Below are 22,830 nucleotides of genomic sequence, written 5' to 3'. Positions count from 1 at the left end.
GATCATGAATAAAGTTGTGAAGAATCTTCATAAGAATTTTGGGGTACACCGATCCAAGGATCAACTGAGAAAACGCTGGTCAGACCTAAAACTGAGGGAGCACAAGCAGTACATAAGAATCAAGCCTGTTCTTAAAAAAAGTAAGTAGTTGTCGTGTGTTCATATGATTATTCTTGCTTGCATACTGCTCCATGTGCTTTGATTTCATGTTGTGCATTTTAACCTCCCTGGCGGTACGATTATTTCGGATTTTAGGTGCTAAAAGCGGTACCATTATTTTGCATGAAAATTTGGCGTTTTATATTGTAGTCCTGCAATTCTTAGGAATAACTCACATAAATCTGTCCAAACCAGAGTCTAGCAGACATCCCGGGTATAATAAAGTTTGAAAAATGAAATCATAAATTATAATAAATAATTATAAATAATTGTACCAAATAATAATATAATAATAATAAAAATTATTCAATAATGTAATCAAATCAAAAACACTGAAATTTGCTCAGTTGCAGAATTGTCACTGTCATTACTTTTCAGTATTTGATGACGGATCTCCCCACAAATCGATGTCGCTCAATTCTGCGAGTGATTCCAATTTATTATCGCTGTTTTCTAGCTGGTCTAAAACCATTTTTGATGTAAAGGGACAGTTTTGGTTGCTATGGACAATCTCCAGTTTCCAGGCATAAAGAACAGTTTTTATTACATAAAACTGCATGCAGGACACTGGGCAGACCACTAGGGACAACGGGGATGTGAAATATTTACATACAGCAATGTAATCTGTAAGATTACATTATACTGTATGTTTACTGTTTGTTTCATAGGGGAGAGAAGACTCGGCAAGTATGAGGACACCAGGGACCACACCCCTCACAAAGAAGGGCAACTTCCAAAAGCAGAAACAGAGGAGCAGGAGCAGGAGGAGAAGGAGGAAAGAGAGATCGTGGAGGTTGGACAAATTGTCACCACAACAGGTGAGTGTCGGAGAACACAGCTTCCGGTAAGCTCAGCAATGTATATCACCATATTTTTATTACATGGTGTGTTTGTTTGCTTTGTTTTGTAGGTGATGTGGAAGAAGATTCTCGTTTTACCAGTGAAAGTGCCCAGATCTTGATCGGGGAGATAATGGGCTACAATAGGGATTTGGAAATTATCCAACAAAACATCAATGATGTAAAAAATGTATCTAAATTCCAAATTTGGAAGATGCACAGACTGTGTAAACATGCGCTATCTCCCATCATGGGGGATCAATGTACATGTTTTGTGGAAAGTGTCTGAGATGAAGGGGTTGCAAAGCATGTACATTGATCCCCCATTATGGGAGATAGCACATGTTGACACACTGTGTGCATCTTTCAAATTTGGATTTTTCAGAGGTCACACCCCATGTGATGAAGGCAATATCAGTCCAGTTTGTACATACTCAGGTCTGATATTGTCTTCACTTTTCAAAGTTGAACTTTGTAAGTTCCTGTGTTCTGTATTTTACGGTTTAATACATGCCTGTTTACACAAAAACAACAAGGAAACTAAATTCTGATAAAACTCTGTTTTGATACACAAAATCTCTTGGTTTGTTGTAAAAACCTTTTCTAAACGCACATGTGAATGTGCTTGTATTAAAAAGTTTAATTTTCAACAATGTGTGGCTTCCTTTTTCATTGCGCATAAAATGTATTCGTAGTCAAATTTTAGTTTGTGCTGAGAAGGAGTGTGATTTACTAAAGGAAACTCCACTTTGCACTCCAAGTGCAGTTTCAGGTGTACTTTTGCAGTGCACTTGTAGTGCATAGTGGATGTGCCTTTAGTAAAAAACACCCACAGTGAGGTGTAAATTTGGACAATCATGCCATTTTCATGGTGCTGAAAATGAGCACGATTTTGGTCAGTAATTCACTACATACATTAGTTACAAAAAGAAGGTGTGTGTGTAGCAGACCCACAACATAATAACATTATCTGAAGAAGAGACTGTCCCCTCATCTCGCTCTGAACTTGGGTTTGCACTGTTGGTGAAAAAGGAACAACTTAAAAAAAACTGGCAAAGTGGGAGGCCACAGTCTGCCATTCCTGTGGCGTTGAAGGACACTGTGTAGTGAAACAAGTACAAAAATTAGTAATTTGACAAATCAACATTGCAAGCAGATTAGACACCCACATTTTTGGTCAAAATTAGTATAACATTTTGGGAACTGAGTATTTAAAGCCTAAAGTATAAGGTCCCCTTATCAGAGTCATCACCCCCCCCCCCCCCCAAATGATGGGCCCTTGCTAAAAAATGAGGGGGGATGTTTAGGACAGGTAACCCTCTCCATTTGATTGAGAGCTGAATGCCTAAATAATGTGTGATACTTTGTGAAGCCCCTCCTTACTTACACTATTGGCAGCCCACGGGACAGGTAAGAAGTGTCATAATAACAAAATGGAAAGCACATTTTGACATTCTGCTAGTACATATCAAGAAAATGAATGTGTTAAAAAAAAAAAATAGCATTTGAAAATATTGAGGCAGGCCCTTACACTACATGCTTTGGTGAATTCGTCCATAAATGTGATCATGAAAAAGGTAGGTATAGTGTGTATTGGGTTTGGTCAAGTCATCAGATAGAGGATTGCTATCAGCTGAGCTAGAAGTTGGGGAGAGGGGGGTTACTAATGAGTTTGGCACAACCCCAAAAATAAAAAAAAGGTCACTTTGCATGAATTGAAGCACACACATCACATTTGTAGACATTTTAGGGGGTGTTTAGGGGAAAGCAATACTATGGAACTGACAAAAAACATTGTTAAGTCACTAGACTATAGTTTTATGGGCCAAGAAGAGCATGGTGGGGAAGTTAGTGAGGCAAATCTGCATGAGGAAAAAGGGGCAGAGCATATGAATTAGAGCATATTGCAATGATGGTAATTAGGGAATGAGGAAAGAAATGCAAGACATTAGCAATCATGAAATACATAGAATGTGATGTTTAAGGATAAAACTTAGCTTCATATAGTCCTTCTGCAGGACCTGAATGATGGCAGAACAGGTCTCTGGAATAATGATCCCCAGAGCCTGGGGGGAGATGCCTGTAGAGAACTTGAGGTTCTGAAGGCTTCTCCTTGTCGCCAAGTAGCGCAACGTGGCGATGAGCCTCTGCTCCGGAGTGATGGCTTGCCACATGCAGGTATCCTGCCTGGTGGTATAAGGGGTCAGCAAAGCCAGCAGACGGTGAAAAACAGGGTCCGTCATCCGGAGATAATTCCTGAAATGATCAGGATTATTCTCGCGGATCTCACAGAGCAAAGGCATGTGCGAGAACTGGTGACGCTGGCGCAACCAATTCTTGGTCCACAAACGCCTCCCCTCCCTGTTCATGGACCGGGCTTGTGTCAAAGTAAGAACCCCAACACGAAGCCCCTGCACAGCACAAACTGTACGACGAATACGTAGACGAAACATGGTTTGAAAATGGTCGGGGGGTGGGGGGTGGGGGGTGGGGGGTGATGACTGTGATAAGGGGACCTTATACTTTAGGCTTTAAATACTCAGTTCCCAAAATGTTATACTGATCTTGGCCAAAAATGTTGGTGTCTAATCTACTTGCAATGTTGATTTGCAAAATTACTAATTTTTGGTCTTGTTTCACTCCACAGTTTCCTTCAGTGCCACAGGAATGGCAGACTGTGGCCTCCCACTTTGCCAGTCGTTGGGACTTTCCCAATTGTGAAAGTGCAGTTGATGGGAAACACATCCGCATCGTCCCACCACCCAACTCGGGGTCATACTATTTTAACTACAAGGGGTTTAATAGTATCGTGATGTTGGCGGTGGTGTCTGCGACCTATGAATTCTTGTATGTGGACGTGGGGCAAAATGGCCAGATGTCGGATAGTGGCGTGTTCGCACGGACGGAGTTCTACTGTCGTCTCCAGAGTGGCAGTTTGTGCTTGCCACCCCCAGAAGAGAATCAGGAAGGACTTCCGTTTGTCTTCATCGCGGATGAGGCGTTTGCCCTGGCAAACCACCGGATGCAGCCTTTCCCGATGAGGACCCTCACCTCGGACCAGAGGATTTTTAATTTCCAGCTGGCCGGAGCCAGAAGAGTTGTGCAGAACACTTTTAGAATACTGGCCAGCCGGTTCCGCCTTTTTTTAACGCCTATCCACATATCACCGAAATCACATTGTGCTGACCTGCTGTGTTCTGCACAATTTCTTAAAAAGACATTCAGCAAACTATGCGGTTTCAGTTGTCCAAGATGCAGACTTGCTGGAAAATGAGAACCTCACGGGCCTTGAAGCTGCTCGTCCTGGCTTGCCCCCCCCCAAAGCGCACGTAAGGTCCGAACCCAATACATGGAGTACTTTGTGGGTAGGGGGGCCATTGATATGCCAGACAATGTCTGAGCGGCATTTTTTAACTAAATTTTCCTTTGAAACTCCAATAATCTTTGTTTTCATTTACTGCTTGGCTTGGTTTTATGTGTCTCCTAGGTAAATTTATGTTTTGTGTTGTTGTGCCTTTTTCTCCAACAGTGCAAACCCAAGTTCTGAGCGAGATGAGGGGACAGTCTCTTCTTCAGATAATCTTATTATGTTGTGGGTCTGCTACACACATACCTTGTTTTTGGTAACTAATGTATGTAGTGCATTACTGATGAAAATCTTGCTCATTTTCAGCACTATGGCAGAAATATGTGGGGTCAGGAAAATGGCATGATTGTGAAAATTAACACATCACTGTGGTGTTATTTACTAAAGGCACATCCACTATGCACCACAAGTGCACTGCAAAAGTGCACCTGAAACTGTACTTGGAGTGCAAAGTGGAGTTTCCTTTAGTAAATAACACCCATTGTCACCGAAAACAACAATTTTACTCCAAATACTGCTTTTGCGCATTGAAAAAGGAAGCCACACATTGTTGATAATTTCACTTTTTAATCAAAGCACATTCACGTATGCGTTTAGAAAAGGGTTTTACAAAAAACCAACATATTGGGTGTATCAAAAACATTATTTAAGGTAATTTTTGGGTAACTTGGTGTTTTTGTGTAAACAGGCATGTATCAAAGCGTAACATACAGAACACGGGAACTTACAAAGTTCAACTTTGAAAAGTGAAGACAATATCAGACATGAGTATGTACAAACTGGGCTGATATTGCCTTCATCACATGGGGTGTCACCCCTGCAAAAGCCAAATTTGGAAGATGCACACAGTGTGTCAACATGTGCTATCTCCCATCATGGGGGATCAATGTACATGTTTTGGGTCTGCAACCCCTTCATCTCAGCCACTTTCCACAAAACACGTACATTGATCCACCATGATGGGAGGTAGCGCATGTTGACACACTGTGTGCATCTTCCAAATTTGCATTTTTGTAAAAGACAAAAGTTGTTGTTTAAAAGCAAAAAAATAAAACCCTAGCTAGTTTGGGGTGTTTCACACTCTCTGTCAGGAAGATCCTTCTCACAGGCGTCCGAGCGGCGTAAGTCGCAGGAGATCTTTTGTGCAGCTTCAAGAGCGTTACCACGATCAGCGGTGCGCGGGTGCGCGTGCGGCCGTTTGACGCAATTGGCGCCAATAGCGCTATTTAAACTGGATCCTTGCTTCACTGCCTTGCTGCCTGATCAACAGCGTTCCCATGTTTCCTGGTAACCTGTATCTGAACCTGAACCTGCATCCGTATCCTGATCCGTATTGAACCCGGCCTGTTCCCGACTCTGCTGTTTGCTGCCTGCCTCCCCGACTTTGGCTTTGTACCCGACTACTCTTCTGGATTCCGTTTCTGTACCTGATCTGCTCGCCTGTGCCTGACCTGGACTGTAACACCATCCATCATCTGTAAGTTGCCTGTTCACCGCTGCTGTACTACAGGACACCTCCCAGTCTTCCACCATAGCCGGCTGTTACTCCCTCTGCGCTTGTTGCCTTCTACCTCTTGCTGCAGACTACTGGACTCTTCCCACTTCCCGCAGTATCCCGTTTGCACCTGCATCCGCTGTCGGACTACAGAACCCCTCCCGTTGTTCGCTGTACCCTGCGATCACTTGCATCCCGTTGCCGGACTACAGGAATCCTTCTGCTGTCTGCTGAACCTTACCTTTGCCTGCATTCCGCTACTGGACTACAATACACCTCCCCATCAACGGTCTGCAGCTTCTTACAGCTACCATCCAGTCAGGCACTTGTGCCCCTCTGTGCTCCCGAGCCCCTGTCATCACTACCAGGGTCTCTCGAGTCAGAGGTCTATGAGAAGCCACTTCCTGCACTCCGGGCTCTGCCTTAAGGTACGTGACAGTATCAGGCAGCCATGTCTGAGCCCACGCAGGGAGATTCTGCTATGGATGATTTATGCCGTCATCTTGCTGGACTTACCCAGGCTGGTAAAATCTCTACAAGAAGGCTATTCTCGGTTGGAAGAGTGTGTCCAAGTCTTATCTACCACAGGCCCTACCGTGCCGGGAACTTCTTCTGCGCCATCAGTGGTTATGATGCCCCCTGAGCCCAAGGTCCCAACTCCGGAGAGGTTTTCGGGAAATCGCAGCAAGTATAGAGCTTTTCGCAATGCCTGTGAACTATTTTTTGCACTTCAACCCAGAACTTTCTCTCTTGAATCCACTAAGGTGGGTTTTGTCATTTCCCTCCTACTGGGTGAGCCCCAGGCATGGGCCCACTGCCTTTTGGAGCAAAAGGATACATGCCTTAACAACCTGAACACCTTTTTCCAAGCAATGGGTTTGCTCTTTGAGGATCCTCAACAAGCGGCCACTGCGGAAGCAGCCTTATATTCTCTTCAGCAAGGCCGTAGAGCGGCAGAGGACTATGCATCCGAATTCCGGCGCTGGAGTTCCGATACTACCTGGAACGATGCCACTCTACGTTACCAGTTTCGCATGGGACTCTCTGAACCTTTAAAAGATGAACTGGCCCAGGTTGGTATTCCAGCAACACTTGAAGCCCTTATTAATCTCTCCATCCAGATTGACAGACGCCTGAGAGAACGGAGAGCAGAACGCACTGCCGGGCCGTCCCGACCAGTCTGGATGTTACCCCGTGTTTCAAACCCCCCTGCACATCCCGCTGCTGACACTCCTGAACCCATGCAACTAGGCTTACTTAGATCAACTCTCACTACCGAAGAACGACAACGCCGGCAGCTCAACAATCTGTGTCTTTACTGAGGGGAGCCCGGACACTACGTGAGATCCTGTCCTGCCAAATTCCGTAAGCACTCTTCTTTGTCTACTCCTGTTTTACCTGCTGTGCCTAGTAATGCTACTCACCTGGCTGTTCCCGTTTCTCTTCAGCTTCCCGGAGGGAACATTCAAGTCGCCGCGATAGTTGATTCTGGAGCATGCAGTGGGTTTATGGACTTGTCGTTTGCCCGAAAATTCCAAGTGCCCTTACAGCCCAGGGCGAAGGGATTGACTGTACACCTTGCCGATGGATCAGCTATCAAATCTGGGCCGGTGACACAAGAGACGCTTCCTTTGACTGCCACTATTTCCGGTAACCATCAGGAACAACTCTGCCTGGACATTATTGAATCTCCCCTTTTCCCTATCATACTAGGTATGCCCTGGCTTCGGGCACACAACCCGCAAATTGACTGGTCCACCGGAAACATTTACTTTTTCTCTCCCTATTGTCGGCAGCACTGCCTCCAAGAAGCAATTAAGGTCTCACCCCATTTAATGTGTATGGAGACCGATGTTGAGACTCGCCAGTGTGTTCCTGAGGCCTACCATAGCTTCTTGGACGTGTTCAGCAAGAAGGGGGCAGAAACACTTCCCCCTCATAGACCCTATGATTGCCCGATTGAGGTCCTCTCCGGAGCCGAAATCCCTTTCGGGAGGATATTCCCCTTAACGGAAGTGGAACTGGAGACTCTCAGGACTTACATTGATGACAATCTGAAAAAGGGGTTCATACGTCCTTCTACTTCCCCAGCAGGGGCAGGAATCTTTTTTGTAGAAAAGAAGGACCATTCTCTCCGCCCTTGTGTTGACTATCGGGACTTAAATAAGGTTACAGTCAAAAACCGGTACCCATTGCCTTTGGTGCCCGAATTATTTCAGCGTATTGGATCAGCCGTTATCTTCACAAAACTGGATCTTCGCAGAGCCTATAATTTGGTCCGTATCTGAAACGGGGATGAATGGAAGACTGCCTTCCGTACCCGCTTCGGACACTTTGAATATCTTGTAATGACCTTTGGGCTATGCAACGCTCCTGCGACTTTCCAGCATTTTGTGAATGATATTTTTAGAGACTATCTCGACCTGTTTGTCATAGTGTACCTGGACGACATTTTGATTTTCTCCCCCTCTCTGCCCGCTCACAGGGAACACGTTAAAAAAGTTCTTACTCGCTTCGTCAACACGGCTTGTACGTGAAACCTGAGAAGTGCGAGTTCGAACGTCGCAGCATTCAGTTTCTGGGGCTGATTATTTCGGTGGATGGAATCAAGATGGATTCGCAAAATGTTTCGGCCATCCTGGACTGGCCAGCCCCTACTGATAAGAGAGGAATTCAACGTTTTGTGGGGTTTGCGAATTTTTATCGTAAGTTCATCAAGGGTTTTTCTACTATCATCGCCCCGATCACAAGATTAACCAGACAGGGTATCAAGTTCCAGTGGACTCCGGAGGCTCAGGCTGCATTTTCCTCCCTTAAAGAGCAGTTTGTGTCAGCATCTGTCCTGAAGCACCCTAATTCTGCGCTACCCTACATCCTCGAGGTGGATGCATCCGAAATTGCAGTGGGGGCAGTCCTCTCTCAGAGACAGGGCCCCAAGGCCTTATTGCATCCGGTGGCGTTCTTCTCACGTAAGTTGTCTGAAGCGGAGAGGAATTATGATGTCGGGGACAGGGAGCTACTCGCTATCAAAGCTGCACTTGAGGAATGGCGCTATCTCCTGGAGGGAGCAGCTCATCCCATTCTGGTATACACTGACCACAAGAACTTAGAGTATTTGAAGACTGCTAAGAGGCTGAAGCCACGTCAGGCCAGATGGGCACTTTTCTTTACAAGATTTTCCTTCCACATTACCTATAGGCCCGGATCGAAAAACACCAAACCCGACGCGCTGTCTCGGATGTTCAGCGAACCCGAAGTTCTTCAATCTACAGATACCATCCTTGCACCCAGAAATTTCCTTATGCTCCAGGAAGATCTTTTATCCCAACTCAAGCAAGCTTCATCTTCGGCTTCGCACCCATCAAACACCACCCTACACTCTAGCAATGATTTGTTATGGCATGAAAATAAAATCTACGTGCTCCAACAACTACGGGTTGCTGTTCTCAAATCTTGCCACGACCACAAACTGGCCGGCCACTTTGGGGTACACAAAACCGCTGAACTTCTCCAACGCACCTTCTGGTGGCCTCAGCTGCTAAGAGACTGTAAGCTTTATGTAGAATCATGCATCACCTGTACCCAGAACAAGGGTAGCAAGACCAAAGCATCCGTATCCTGATCCGTATTGAACCTGGCCTGTTCCCGACTCTGCTGTTTGCTGCCTGCCCCCCCCGACTTTGGCTTTGTACCCGACAACTCTTCTGGATTCCGTTTCTGTACCTGATCTGCTCGCCTGTGCCTGACCTGGACTGTAACACCATCCATCATCTGTAAGTTGCCTGTTCACCGCTGCTGTACTACAGGACACCTCCCAGTCTTCCACCATAGCCGGCTGTTACTCCCTCTGCGCTTTTTGCTTTCTACCTCTTGCTGCAGACTACTGGACTCTTCCCACTTCCCGCAGTATCCCGTTTGCACCTGCATCCGCTGTCGGACTACAGAACCCCTCCCGTTGTTTGCTGTACCCTGCGATCACTTGCATCCCGTTGCCGGACTACAGGAATCCTTCTGCTGTCTGCTGAACCTTATCTTTGCCTGCATTCCGCTACTGGACTACAATACACCTCCCCATCAACGGTCTGCTGCTTCTTACATCTACCATCCAGTCAGGCACTTGTGCCCCTCTGTGCTCCCGAGCCCCTGTCATCACTACCAGGGTCTCTCGAGTCAGAGGTCTACGAGAAGCCACTCCCTGCACTCCGGGCTCTGCCTTAAGGTACGTGACACTCTCCCCAAAACATCAATGATGTTCTTCATTTTATTTTTAACATCATTGATATTTTGCTGTATATTTTCTAAATCCCGATTGCACACCATTATCTCCCCAATCAGGATCTGGGCACTTTCACTGGTAAAATGTGATTCTTCTTCCACATCACCTACAAAAAAAAGCAAAAAAACACATCATGTATTATAAATATGCCGACATACATTGATGAGCTTACCGGAAGCTGTGGTCTCTGACACTCACCTGTTGTGGTGACAATTTGTCCAACTTCAATGATCTCTCCTTCCTCCTGCTCCTCTGCTTCTAGTGTTGGAATTGTGCCTTCTTTGTGAGGGGTGGGGTCCCTGGTGTCCTCAGACTTCCCGAGTCTTCTCTCCCCTATGAGAATGTAAAAAAGGAATAATTTGCACACAGAGGGCAGAAATAGGAATATGAAACATTGCTTGGAAGTGTTGTACAGTTGTGTTTTTGGGCCGAGTTACAAGGTGAGAACATTATTGGGTACACTTTGTTAAGCTGGAATACTTCCCTGCAGAATGATGTTTCTTTCGAACGAACTAAACCATGAACTTGAAAGTGGCCATTTTAACCCCCCTGGCGGTATTCCCGAGTCTGGCTCGGGGTGGAATTTTCATACCAAAAGCGGTATCCCCGAGCCAGACTCGGGACTGCATCGCTGGATCCAGGAGGAGGTTTACTTACCTTCTCCCTCGGATCCAGCGTTGTCTCCATGCTGTACGAGCGAGCCGTGTCTCGCTCGATGCATCACATCGCCGATCTCCGTGCCCTGCGAGTGTTGCGACGCACGGGGACGGAGATCGGCGCCAAATTCAAAAAGTGAAACAAACAGTAAACATACAGTATAATGTAATCTTACAGATTACATTGCTGTATGTAAATATTTCACATCCCCGTTGTCCCTAGTGGTATGCCCAGTGTCCTGCATGCAGTTTTATGTAATAAAAACTGTTATTTATGCCTGGAAACTGGAGATTGTCCATAGCAACCAAAACTGTCCCTTTACATCAAAAATGGTTTTAGACCAGCTAGAAAACAGCGATAATAAATTGGAATCACTCGCAGAATTGAGCGACATCGATTTGTGGGGAGATCCGTCATCAAATACTGAAAAGTAATGACAGTGACAATTCTGCAACTGAGCAAATTTCAGTGTTTTTGATTTGATTACATTATTGAATAATTTTTATTATTATTATATTATTATTTGGTACAATTATTTATAATTATTTATTATAATTTATGATTTCATTTTTCAAACTTTATTATACCCGGGATGTCTGCTAGACTCTGGTTTGGACAGATTTATGTGAGTTATTCCTAAGAATTGCAGGACTACAATATAAAACGCCAAATGAACTTGAAAGTGGCCATTTTAAACTGTACAACATGAAATCCAAGCACATGGAGCAGTATGCAAGCAATAATAATCATATGAACACAGGACAACTACTTACTTTTTTGAAGAACACGCTTGATCCTTCTGTACTAATCGTGCTCCCTCAGTTTAAGGTCTGACCAGCGTTTTCTCAGTTGATCCTTGGATCGGCGTACCCCAAAATTCTTCTGAAGACTCTTCACAACTTTAGTCATGATCTTGGCCTTTCTGATATTTGGGTTTGGGTAAGGTCCATACTTCCCATCATAGTCGGTCCTGTTCAATATGTCCACCATCTCCAACATCTCTACAAAAGACATATTTGAGGCCTTAAATCTTCTCTTCCTGGCTTTCCTCGCCCTCCTCCTCGTTAGTGGAACTCTTATTTTGAACTTGGTACATCACTAGACTAGACTGTTTCTATCTAGGCCTATGTTGGGACAAGATTAGGAGGGTTTATCATGGCATTATTAGTATTTTAGGGTTTGTCTTGTGTTGTGTCTTGCAGACAAGATGGATCCCTTCAAAAACACCAATTTTATGGGGCTATTCATTCAACTGTTCAGGGAGCTGCCCTGCCTGTGGCAGATCAACAACCCCTTTTATCATGACCGAAGAAAGAGGAAGGCAGCGCTGGAGAAACTTCTTTCTTTGGTGCGGATCATGGTCCCCACGGCAGACATGGCCTATGTGAAGTTGAAAATTGGTGCCATGAAGATTACATATCTCAGGGAGAGAAAGAACCACCTGGAGTCCCTGAGATCAGGAGATCCAGATGCCTTTTATTACCCCAGGATGGTTTACTTCGAGAGGCTACATTTTCTGGTAGACCAGGCCACCACTCGACCGTCTTCCTTCAAGGCTTCCTGGTAACATTCCATTTGCAACAGTCATGAGCACAAAATGGTGTGATTGATGAGCAAAAAACTAAAACTATGTCCCACTTTCATACACAGGAAGACCTCAGCCAGGGGGAGGCTGTGGCAAGTGGCAGCCAGGAGGTCGACCAACGCCCTCCTTCTCCTCCTCCTGCCACAACTACAGGAGCCCAGCCACAGCCTCAAAGGATGCCTGGAGGGAAGTGCCTAAGGAAGACGAAAGAATGATGGCCTGGGTTCAGTCTGGTCTGACAGAAGATGCAGCCTCTTGAAGAACCACATAGATGGCATCTGCTTTTCCTGATCTCTAAGACTTCTGGACCAGACTTCTCTCCCTGAGATATGTACTCCTCAGGCCACCAATTTTTCTTTTTCGAATTAATTCATGTCTGCCCTGGGGGCCAAAGGCTTCGCCAAATTGACAAGTTTCTCCAGTCCTGCCTCCCTATTTTTATTTGTTTGAGACCTAAATAAAGTTTTTTTTTGTTTGAAGAAATACTTGTGTATGTGTTTGACTTCAAAAAAGACAGTTTATTTGTGAGCAGGCAGGTACATTTCAAAAATACAAAGTGAAATGAATAACAAGGGGCACCAACACCAAACAACCTCCTGTAGATTAAATAAGAAAACCAAAATACAAAAAAGATAATAATGTTGTTGTGATAAGTTGACACACAAAACACACCCCAAAAAATGCAAAGATGAGCAAACTGTCAAAAAAGGAGATCTTTATTAAAAAAAAAAAAAAACACAAAATTCCCCCAAAAAACAAAAATAAAAACAAAAAAAAGCAAACAAAATGTGTAGATGTGACGATTTAAAATATTGTATTGCTGAAATGAGTAAAAAAGACTGAAGAAATACGTTCGGGAGAAGTGTGTGACTATGAGCATCAAAAGAAGTTTATTCTTGTAGCATTGTAAAGAACAAGAGAATGCGCTTCATGAAAGAATTTTTAACATTGCAGTGTGACGAATGTGCTATATCGATTACGAGCAGTAGTTTTACCTGAGCGAGCGCTACCGTGTCGGAATTTTATTGTGAGCATGCGTGGCACCTTGTCCGTCAGAGTAGGCTACACATGATCGGAGTATGTCCGATCGGAGCATTTTGTCCGAAAATTTTACCGGCAAGTTGGAAAATTTGGTCCGTTGGAAATGTCCGATGCAGACCACACACAGTCGGAATATCCGACAAAACGGTCCGATAGGAAACATTGCGACGGAATCTCCGACCCTGTGTACAAGGGCTAATAGGTGCTGAGCAAAGGTACTTTTTCCTATTCTTCTTCTGTCATCATTACACTTGTTGACACTTTATGATCAATTATCTACATGTTCAATTGAATGTGTTACTAATTGAAGGAGGTTTGGTAACTATTTGATTTATATATATATACAATTTTCATTTTTTTGTTAATTCACTCGTGTGCTGTGAACAAGGCTTATTGCCGAAACGCGTCTGCCACTGTCTTTGTACTCACTGGTATGGTAAAATAAAAATATCTGAGGTTTATGGAGTGGCCAGCTGTTTTTTTTTTTTCTGTTGACTATAATTCATTAAAATATTATATAAAAATAAATAAACTATAATATATTATGGCTACATAATTGACATATATTATTAAAGTCTACAGAATTTTTTCATACTCCCTCTTTTGGGATGGTCCCATTCCACAGGAAAAATATGACAAAAATGTCTGCACTGTAAAATATAGTAATGTATGATGAATGTGTAGCCATAAATTATTATTTATAGTATTTTACTGTAATCAATCCCAATGGCAGTGTCTGCCTGTCTAGGCCTGTCACTCAAATTCATTAGGAAGGTTCTGCCCTGGGACCTCCCTTTCTGCAGTAATCCAGCCCCTGGTCTATACTCTAGAAAGAGAGGGGTTCCCCTTGGGGTAGGACTTTAGCGGCACTTAGATAGAGATCACAAATCAATTAAATAGAAAAATAGTCATATATTTATTGAAAATGCATAGATAAAAACAGATCATAAAGTGTACAAACCATAACTGATAATGCAAATAGTTGATGTAGATCATAAATTAAATTAATCCTTCACCCAACACGTTTTGGAGTCTACTAGAGATACTCCTTCCTCAGGGGTATCTAGGATAATGAAACTAATACTGGGTCTCTATAGGGCAATGGCGGTTTCCCATGGCTACTGTATTGCTTTTGATGCTGTTTTTAATTCTATGGAGTGCACAATAAGCATCTGATTGCTGCAATTCGTTTCATTATCCTATCAACCCCTGAGGAAGGAGTATCTCTAGTAAACTCTGAAATGCATTGGGAGAAGGATTCGAGCTGGACTGGAGCTTCTATGAGGGATAAATATGGGTGAGATGGGGAGACAGCCGACAATACAAAGAATGGGCATCTTTAGATCAGATCTGTCCTTGGGAACAGCCGACGATGCAAAATATAGGGATCTGTATGAGGTCTGAGCTAACAGTGCAGTATCTTGGGGGTTGGAATGTCTATGAAGAGGGTCAGATGAATGCAAATTTTGGAGCAGACAATGTAATGTATGGGGGACTGGACATCAAAGTAGACAATTGCAGTGATTCAAAACTGGCTTGCTGACAATGGTTTGTTGTTGGAACTGGGATCTGGATGGCCACGGTGAAGATACTGTGGGTGTTGGCAATCACAGTGGGAAACCCGGTGACAACACAACTGCATGCATGCCTGCCCCTGGGGGCCCAACACCAGCAATTTAATTGGCCTTTACCACCCCCCCCCCACATCACACTCAGCTGCACCTGGGAGGGGAGGATTTAGTGCCAGCGCGCCACCTGGAGAGTTGGGCTGTCACTTCTAAATGCAGAAGCTGGGCTTCTATATTAGAAGTAGGGTAGCACAGTGGTGTAGTGGTTAGCACTCTGACCTAGCAATGAGAAGGGTCACTGGTTTGAATCCCAACCATGATACTACTTGCCTGGAGTTTGTATGTTCTCCCTGTGCCTGCGTGGGTTTCCTCTGGGTACTCCAGTTTCCTCCCACCATCCAAAGACATTAGGATTAGGTTAATTGGCTTCTGTCCAAAAAAAATTGCCCTAGTACATGAATGGGGACCTTGGATTGTGGGTTCCTTGAGGGTAGGGACTGACGTGAGTGTGCAATGTACAGGGATAGGGACAATTGTAGACACTCACTCAGGTTGAACTAGATGGACTGGTGTCTTTATTCAACCTAACTAACTATGTAAGTGGCAGCAGCAGTGAGAGGAAAACACAGTGCTAGCGCAGTAGGTGGCAGAACTCTGCCATGTTCCGACTAAAAAAAAGCCTTACCTCCGGGACCCGGGACTCTCTCTGCTCTCAGAAAGGTGTCACCCACCTGGCGGATGTCACTCAGGTTCGGTCCCCCTCCCCACTGACCAGAGCTCTTGATGGTGGAAATGGGTTTTTCTGCATGTTAGTACCAGGTTGTGGTCCTTAGAATCAACCCCTGAGGAGGTGAGCAAGCTGGGGTTCAGTAGCAGATATAGCAGGTATGGATCACGCAGAAGCATAGTCAGTAAACAAGTCAAAGATCAGTAACAAACAGTACCTTAATGGGATCAGACGGAAGCATAGTCGACGAACAAGTCAAGGGTCAGTAGCTAGTGATAGCAAAAATAAGGGATAGCAGCAAGTATGCAAGGAGCAAGATATCGACTCGTAAGGATTCAATTGGATGTTGTACTGGTTTCAGTTGTTTTGTTACATAGGATATGTTATTTCATTTTTCCTGGATGAAGATAACTGTGTCACAACTAAAAAAATTATAGACTAAGTATTGTGTGATATTTACTTTTCAGCACTGAGTGGTGACAGAGGTTACAGCAGGGATGGACTTCTAAAGTACTGTTCAAATTTACATTGCTACAAATGTGATGCAATTTAATTAAATGGAAGTGTCATTCTTGAGGGAATGAGGCTTAAACATTTAAATAATGTTTGCATTTCTTGCATTTTTGCTGCTTCATTTCTTTTGAAGATGAAGCAACTGGCAAAAAATGGCACTTTAAAAAACATTGGGGTTGATTTATTAAAACTGGAGAGTGCAAAGTCTGGTCTAGCTCTAAATTAGTTTTTTTGTCAAAGCTTAATTGAACAAGCTGAAATTTGAGGCTGATTGGCTACTATACACAGATTTACATCCAATTTGAGTAAATCAACCCTATTGCATGTTGCTTTTATATTAGGAGTACCTGTCACTTCATGGTTGACTGTGTCTAGTGACAAAAACTTTCATTGCACTACCACTGCTTGAGATTTTTGTAGTTCATATGAAATTACACAAGTAAGGTGTTAACTATTGTTGTTTGCCTTAGTTTACTCAGTCCCATCAACTTGTACAGTGAAATACCCAAACTCTCAGAAACAAGATTTTTTTGCTAGACTGGCTCATGGGAAATAAAAGGTGCCTTAGGTAGAAAAATGTATGGATTGTCCTTAATTAAATTTAGTGTGGTGTAGCTAGACTGTAACCAGCCCGATCTGTTTTCTTTTCTTTCTTTTTTTTTTTGCATTGTGCTGCTTCTGTTTTTTTTCTTTCCCCTCTCTTTCTTTTCTCTAATTTTTTTTTATTAACCTAACTATTGGTTTCCTGGTTTCTCACCACTTCTGTAAACTGTGCCACTACCACCTAGTCCCAGTATAATCCATGAGAAGCTATGCTGCATAATCAACATGCTAACACAGAGTGTAGAAGCCTTAGGAAATCATATTTGTAAAATGTATCACACAGCTGTGAAGGGAATTGCAACTCTCTCAATTTAGTTGCATAATATTTCAGAGCCTAAAGGGAAGTTGATTCATGAATATTTTCTATTGCAGGGGTTTGTGATCACAGGGAGTACATGGTTATACAACAGCTCACTTACGTTGGGCCCTACTCTGCATGAGGTCTGAATGTAAGAATATCTTCTCTCAGTTTTGCTAGCTTCACTTACAGTATATTATTTGCACTGACCTGGGGGAAAGGAAAAAATACCCTGTGCCCCTTGATTGCCCCAACCTGTGATTGGACAGTTAAAGAGGAGCAATTGACCTATGAGGGTATCTTTATTCTCAGGATGTTTCTTGTCGGCAGAAACACCTGCTTGGCCTTGATTATTGCCTTTCATCTCTCAGTCTGGATAACAGGAGGCACAGAGGCTCAGAGTTGAGTATTTACAATAGCTACAATTTTTAAAATTGTATGATATTTAAAAAAAATACACATCTGAATTTAATGGGTTTTTTTGTTTTGTTTTTTTGCATTATTCATTTATGTTTTTAAACAATAGTGCTTCTTGTGAAGGTTGGTGTCCTGTTTGATAATGAATTATGCTAAAATGGACTCTGTATGGTAAAAAAAATTCTATTGAATGGAAAAAATTTAGGACCATCAATGGGGAATCAAAATAAAAAAGGCAACAGCATTTATTAATATTGAATAATTAAACTTTCTCACTGCACTGCAAAGCAACAGGTTTGCTTTCATTGCCCCCTCACCAGCATACCTTTTCCTTGCTCTTCACTGCTCCATTTAGTTGCTGGGAATTAAGAAAATATGGGGTACTTCTGGGTATGAAGAAGCATGGGACCTACTCCCCTTCCTCTCGTATGACAGCACTGGTGTTTGGTGACTGGCCCAGTGCTGTCACATGGGCGTAGGGAGAGTACTCGTCCTTGTATGAGATCCAACTCTGTTGTACAGTTAGCTCTAAACAGTTAACAGCAAATGCTGTCAAAATATCTTAAAAATCATTACTTCTGTGCTCCCTCAATTACTTATCAGTTTGCTCCAAACATTATTCACAAGGATCTTATGGGTCCCATATGCTAGATATATGTAATGGGACCAAGAGGTTTTATAACTCTTTGATATTGTCAGATTCAATTTACTTAAAATTTTAAACATTAAGTAAATAAATTAGTGACTGAATTATGCCACAGATGCCGATAGCATTTTTAATTTCCATCTTCCAAGATGGAACAAGGAAAAGAAGATTAACACTGCCTCTGAGTTATCTTTCCCTAAGGTTCTCATTATATCTCTGCACAAACTCTTTTCTGAGCCCTATTTTTCTAAAATAAATCCAGTTATAATATGAATTTAGAAATTACTCTATAACTTATCACAAAAGTAAATTTATACATCCATTAACAGGAACTATACTGAAGTAGATTTAATGCTTTTATTAACAATATTATTTTGTTAAGCCTCTATACACAAATGTGAAATATGACAAGCTGCAGTTTTTTTTTTTTAGGAATTGGCCTTTTACTAGTTAAAAAGCATATACTATATAATACTGAAAACATGAACCTGAATGTGTTGAGCCTATATGTTTAACATAAATTGGTGCTTCCTAGTACTTTGCTTCAGCTTATTTCCTCTCAAAAAAGTCAACAAAAAATTTGAAAGTTAATTGTAACTTTCAGATAGTGCTGAAAGGCTCCAGTGCATCTGCTAGGGTCATTTGCAAGGGACGTTTGCATTGGAATTTGCCCCAGAGCTTTGTGAATAAGGTGAAGCTTGGCTGACCTTCATCACCCAATCATGTGTAAGGGAAATTGCATGTGATTGTGTATTATTTGCAATAAGCTCTGAGACAAATTTCTTTGCAAGTGCAAAATCACTTGGAAAGGGAAGAGTATAATTGCCTTTAATAAATTAACCTTTCAGACTCCGGAGAAAGAGAGAGATATCCTTGTACATTGCACAGCATATTGCAGAATTGAGTGCAGAGAAGGGCAAATAATGTATAAGAGAATGGATAAACTTAACAAAGAGAAAAGACCAACTAAATCAAAGTATTCTCCCTTGAGAAGATGCAATTTGTGGGTTATGGTCACCCTGTATTATACCCTAAGTCGTCTTTACAGTAAACTACAAAGTTGGTAAATCTAAGGCCATTGCAAATGACAAGGGGAAAATGTTGTGCCTGGAGGAAAATAAATGTAACCTTCATATACAGAAAGAGGTGAGAAAATGTGGAGAAAACTTCTACTTTTTTTTTAACCTGATGGATGTGTGTTTTTTTTCACCCTAATGTAACTACCGAATAATGTACTGTTTTGTTTTAGATTAATTGTTTTTTGTACAGATGTATTAGTAAACTTGTCAGGAGAGATATACAGGAACTTTTGAAATGCAAATTGCTTGTGTGTTATTCTAATCCACGGGATTCTGTTGTTTCTGATTTGTTTCTGATTTGCTGGCCGAGAACAAGTATGCAGGTTGGGAAAGTTAGATTCAGCTAGCCCCTGTTGATGTCCAAATGAGACGAAATGTGTCGGGAAAGGCTTATCGGTCTCCCCATTGCTTTTTTATTTTACATGTGATCACTTTTTAAATACTTTTTGTACGTTTCCTTGTCTAATAAACCCATCATTTTTTTTGACCTGCACCATTGGAGCATTCCCTTTCTTTTTCCATATGGTTCCATTTAACGGCAAAGTAAGAGTTCCTACATTGGCTGGATACCATGGAGACCTTTCAAGCAGAGAGGAGACGCCACTGAGTCCTTGGTTCCTGGCTCCACTGGGAGAATACATCCATTGGGATATTCATGCTCGTTTGATTCAATGTTGTACGACATTCTGATCAATCCATTCCAGTAAGAGTGCATAAACCTCTTCTTGTTGCCAGGATTCACCTGCTCTGGATATATACTTTTACAGTAGGACTGTCACTTGTATTATGAACTTTTTTTTTAGGATTGGGGCCATAGGACCATTTCATATATGGTCTCATCCTATTTTTTCCCTTTTTTACATATTTCACTTTTGGGAGTTCAATGTTTCATTTAATATTAATTTAATATTTTATGTATTGTTTTTTATGTGTTAGCGTTACATTTTCTTTTCACACTTTATTTGAATATTTGTCACATTCTAGTGTAGCTGCTTCTCACGGTTATTCAAGGGCTGCGCAGTTATATTTCCATTTAAAATTAGGTTCAAGTCAGAATTGCATTTCTACATACTTGTATTGAATCAGTGATCAGGAAAGTATTGAAGCCTATAAATCAGCATAACAGCTAGGCACCTTGGTACTTATGAGTAAGCACTTTTATGTACTGAAAGCATCAAAGTTTTTATATTGATAGTTAATTGTGCCTTTTCAGCTATTAGTAGACCTACAATTGAGCAGACTGCATGGACCCATTTTTTTCTTGGAAATTTATTTATAATAGCCAAGCATTTTGCATTTTCAAAAGGAGGCAAACAATAGCAGTCTCTATATGTCTTTTAGACTACTTTGATAGTTGATTGATAATTAATTGTGCATTTTCAGCTATTAGTAGACCTGCAATTGAGCAGACTGCATGGACCCATTTTGTTCTTGGAAATGTATTTATAATAGCCAAGCAGTTTGCATTTTCAAAAGGAGGCAAACAATAGCAGTCTCTATATGTCTTTTACACTACTTTCACAGTGAGGCATTTCACAAGTGTTTTTGTGCTAAAAATAGCACCTGTAAACTGCCTCTTCTGCATCCCCAGTGTGAAAGTTCAAGTGCTTTTTACACTGGGGCGGTGCGCTTGCAGGACTTGCATCTTTAGGGTGTATACACCGCTCATAAACCGCCCTTGCCATTGGAATCAATGGACACTGCTGCTAAGCTCTTCAGCAGCTGCACTTTTTCGGCGCTTTTAACCCATTCTTCAGACGCTAGTGGAGGTTAAATGCACCCCACTAGCGGATGAAAAGTTCCACTATAACAGCTGTAAAGAGCTGCTTAAACTAGCAGCACTTTACCGCTAACACCCCCCCCCCCCCCCCGCATGAACATAGCCTTAGAAGGGTTTCTCCTTAAAATGGCAGTGACTGGAAAAGTAACCTTGCAGAATTTTAAGGATATCTGTCAACATGTTTCAGCTTTTATTTACATTTGGAAAGTTGATGCGACCTGAAGTCGGATCTGAGTCGCCCCTGTGTGAACTGGCTCTCACTGGAGCCTGCCTCCAGCAACAGGTGGAACCAATCAACAAGACCTACAAAGCCCAGAAAATATAAATAACAGCTCAGGCTGGCTACGGTCTAGCAACAACATACACTAAATTTAGCCAGAGACACAACTGCCTAAGGCAGTCCCTGTTCGGTTGTGTTTCAGGTCTATAATTTTATGAAGACAGCGAGCGTTCAGATCCCTGTACCTGCTCCTACACACCTTTCAAATTTTGACAGGTGGCTGTGTCCCTGAAGCCACTGCATCTGCAGCCAGTTCTAAAGGATGTTTGTTTGAAGCTCAGGGCTGATGCAAATGCGAAAAAACACAGCATCTGTCTGAATTAGGCCTAAAGCTCCAGGTAGATACGAAGGACAATAACTTTTCAGCTCTGTATTCATTATTAAATCTTTATATTTCATTTTATTTAAATGTAAGCTGTGTAAAGACCAGAATGTTACTTAGCAGTGCCTTAGCTGTTGCCCCCTTGCATTAGCAAGGGAAGGAGAGGCGGCACACCCAATTAGTTGTGCTGCAGTGAGAGGAACATCCTGGTAAAAGGAGAAAGTAGAGTGACACAGAGATTAGTACATTGGTGTGCTACTTTCTCTTTCACCGTGCATTACAGTTTGGAGAATCGTGTGTATCCGATCGTGTGTGGGCTCTGTGGGACTTTTTCTGTCTTCTGCATCCCCAGTGTGAAAGTTCAAGTGCTTTTTACACTGGGGCGGTGGATGCTGGGACTGTGACATCATAATGGGCGGGGACATTATCCGGGATGTCCCTGTATAAGTCGCCGCACGCCGCGTCCCTGTCATTGTGAGCAGAGACAGCGACGAGGCAACATCTCCTGAACAGAAGAACAGAAGACAGCAGCAGCGGCGACAGAAGACCGGGCCACCGCTTGTAAAAGAGCTAGAAGAAGGTGCAGTGGCCTGGTGTCCTATCAAATATGGTCCCCCATCGGATAGTGTCCGCTGTGTACTGCGCATGCGCAGTACACAGCACACACAGATTTCGAAAATAGCCGAGGATGAACAGCGCCTGCACCGTGAGTCCAGGTTCTATCCCCACCATCCAAGTGGACATAGAGTTAGAATAAAACACCTCCACTCACGGGGCAGGCGCCGTTCATCTTCGGAGATTTTCCGAAGCTTCGTCTGCCCCATACTGCACATGCGCAGTACGGGGCGGACATTATATGATGGCAGGACACTATCTGCCAGAACACCAGCAAGAAGAACCGAAGAGGGGGACAAGAACCCTCAAGAGGGGGACAAGACCCCCGAAGTCGGAAGAAGAGGGTGGCAGCAAAGAAGAAAGCTGGGCTCCTCCGCTAGTGAAAGAGCTAGCAAAAGAGCAGAAGATAGCGGAGGAGTCCGGCGAGAAGATCCCCGAAGACGAAAGAAGCTGTGCAATAAACTATTTTAACCCTTGTGTGTTGTGGGTTTTTTTTGTACATTTTTTTCACAGGTGAATGGGTAGGGGTACATTGTACCCCATACTCATTCACATAGGGTGGG

The sequence above is a fragment of the Lithobates pipiens genome, unplaced genomic scaffold, assembly GCF_037356315.1.
Source record: "Lithobates pipiens isolate NorthernLeopardFrog02 unplaced genomic scaffold, aLitPip1_a1.2 Scaffold_22, whole genome shotgun sequence".
Taxonomy (NCBI): Eukaryota; Metazoa; Chordata; class Amphibia; order Anura; family Ranidae; genus Lithobates; species Lithobates pipiens.
Note: the sequence above shows the minus strand (reverse complement) of the source record.